The sequence below is a fragment of the Psammomys obesus genome, unplaced genomic scaffold (assembly GCF_907164565.1).
Source record: "Psammomys obesus unplaced genomic scaffold, mPsaObe1.curated_primary_1811, whole genome shotgun sequence".
NCBI lineage: Eukaryota > Metazoa > Chordata > Mammalia > Rodentia > Muridae > Psammomys > Psammomys obesus.
Window position 1 is genome coordinate 3,503,421 of NW_026590699.1, and position 2,819 is coordinate 3,506,239.

Here is a 2,819-nt window from a genome sequence, read left to right on the forward strand (position 1 = left end):
ACTCCCACTTCTATCATAAGATTACCTGTACTCTGCCCAAAGTTTGGCTATAAATCTCAGCATCTGCTTTGAGAACGTGCTGGATAGAATCCTTCAGAGGCCCTCTGTGGTAGGCTCCTGTCCTGTTCCTTGTTTTCTCCCTCTTCTGATGTCCATCCCATTTGCCTATCTGAGTGTGATTGATCATCTTAGCCAGGGTCTTGCCCAGCTTCCTTAGCTGTACAGATTTTAGTGTGCCATCACTTTTTAAAAAGTTAAATAATCTTTAATGAAAGTTGTGTATGAGAGGCTTCTACTCCTGCATCTTTTCAATTGTTTCTTCCTTGTATTTGTCCCTCACCTTTCCTGCTTGTGGAGATTTAGCTTTCCTTTCCAGGATCCTCTTGTGGTCTTTGTCCAGCTTTAGCTTGGCAATAGCCACCTTGCTGGCATGGATGCCCAAGTGGACGGTTGTGCCATTGGTCTTTTCTCGCTACACTCATTCACTGTAGATGACACACTTCTTCCTGTAAACATGTGCCACTTTGCCAATCTTCTGGCTTTTGTAGTGCCCTTGGACAGCCTGAACTTCATCATCCTTTCAAGTGGGCATGGAGTGAACATTATACTTTCTGTCTCAGCTCTTTAGAAAGATGGGAAGACATGCTCTTCCTCTGGATGTGAGATGGTGCATTGAAATGCCACTTGCAGTGCTTGCTTTAGTCAGAGGTCAGGAAGGGATTGAACTTTAATTTTTGGCAGCTGTGATCCAGTGATGGCCGCAACGCCATCACTTTTATTTAACATAAAATAATGCGCCCATATATATGAAAGAGCAATTATTTTTACATTTTAACTCTTAAATGTCATTCCTGTAACAACAACAACAAAACCTGTTTTTCTTGCTCACGGTAATTCCATCACACAACAATGATCCATTGTGTACTATGGCTCAGTTGTGTGAACTGGTGTTGTATGAAGGGCTCTGAGTGTGGGACATAGGTAAGGGAGCCTGGCATTTCACACTCCTCTCCACCACTGCCATTCTCACCCAGCCCCAATTTAGAACTGCATTTTGGAAATGTTTTCCTCTTTCCTATCTAGGAATAGGCTCTTTCAACTACTAATTGTTTCATTTTCTGATGTGAATATGTAAATGTAGTAACCCATGATCAAAGAAGACAAATGAACAGGTGTGAAGAGCTGATACCAATGAGCTGAGACCATTTGTTTCTGTCTATACGTTTGAACTAATTTGCCTAAATGGACTTGCTTGTTAAATGCAGTGTGTAAACCTCATGGCTCACAGCTCATAAACTATGGATCCTTTCTATAAACGATGAATCTCCTTAAGTCTCATCAGGCCATTTAAACAAAGGGATGAACGCGTTATGACTAAGAGCAAAACTCTCTCAATACTCTTATGTTCAATCTGAACAAGAGAACACTATTTTTTATCCTTGTAAGTGAAAATCATTTTTCACAGCAAAGTCACTGGCCTGGTCTGTTAATCCCTGTGTTGGCACAGAGCTTTTCTCCATGATGGCACTGAGTCTTGTTGAGAATTAGTTGTGAAACCCTCTGAGTATTTCTCGTCTCACTGCAGAATGTTAAAAGGAGGCTTCTGGTAAGGCATTTTAAAGTAGCATGCATAGTTTGCGGTGTTTGTTGCTGGGCAAATCCATGGTGTGAAGAACACGGGAACCCAGTGAGGTTCAGCCCTGTCACCTTGATGTAAAAGGTAGCAGCTTGACTCTTGCGATACCTCAGTCAGCATAGTGAACAGGACAGATGTCACCTGATGCTATTATGAAAGAAGGGTGATACATGTAGTGAGCAGGACCTGAGACATAAAACCCCTGAGAAGGCTACTACCTACACTGCAGAAAGCTGGACTGTGTAAAGGACATAGGTTAAGGAAGTGCCCCTTAAAGAGTGCAAATGTAACCTCAAGTCACTACCATAATTTAATGCAAACTACAGTCTGAACATGATGCCTATTGTATCTCTCATAGCATGTCTGCAGTATATATTAAGAGATACAAATTAATAAATAATAAATTGACATCCACCCCAGTGAACTTTTCAGTTCTTTGTGTGTTTTCACATGTGCATATGGCAAGGTGTATGTTCAGATGCACATGTGTATGTCTGCATGTAGAGGCCACATGTCAGCATCAGGTGTCTTCCCTCAGGCTCACTCCACTTTCATTGTTCTTAGGAGGGTTCCTCACTGGTCTGGCATTAGCTGGGCTGTCTAGGTCAGCTGATCTATAAGCCCTAAGACTCTGCCCATCTACATTTTCAGCACTGGGATTACAAACAAACAAACAAACAAAAAACCACACTCAGCCTTTTTACATGGGAATCTGTGACTCAAATGCAGGTCCTCATGCTTGTGAGGCAAGGGTTTTACAGGCCGAGCCACCTAGCCAGTTCTATATTCAACCAATCATCATGTTTTCACACACTGCTGTTTGTGTCAAGTTTTTAACCAAGGATTTCTTTTCCAGAGACCTTAGTTCCCCTCTCGATCTCTTGTCACTGTCCCAGACAGTGTACTAAACAGTCAAAAGAAAACTTGAGTCTGTACTTCTTGATGCTTAATTTACACAATTAAACATGAAGGAGAGCTCGCTTGCATTCAAGGTGGGCAAGTCACCACGTACTATTGACCCTATTCACTTTATTGATCACTGAAGCTCAGGGAAGTGGAGGGAGTGGGAGCCTGTATTAGTTAGCAACAGATGGGGAGAGCTGGGGGAGAACACCATGATTATGCATGGATCAGCTGCAAGGAATTCTGTTGTCGAATTCAGCAAGTGAAGGTCATTATTCAA

The 2,819-nt window shown here is 42.2% G+C and overlaps 1 pseudogene; it reads right to left on the minus strand.

The window, feature by feature from the left end:
• Nucleotides 1–292: 292 nt before the first annotated feature.
• On the minus strand, nt 293–770 carry LOC129677815 (60S ribosomal protein L26-like; annotated as a pseudogene).
• Nucleotides 771–2,819: the final 2,049 nt, after the last annotated feature.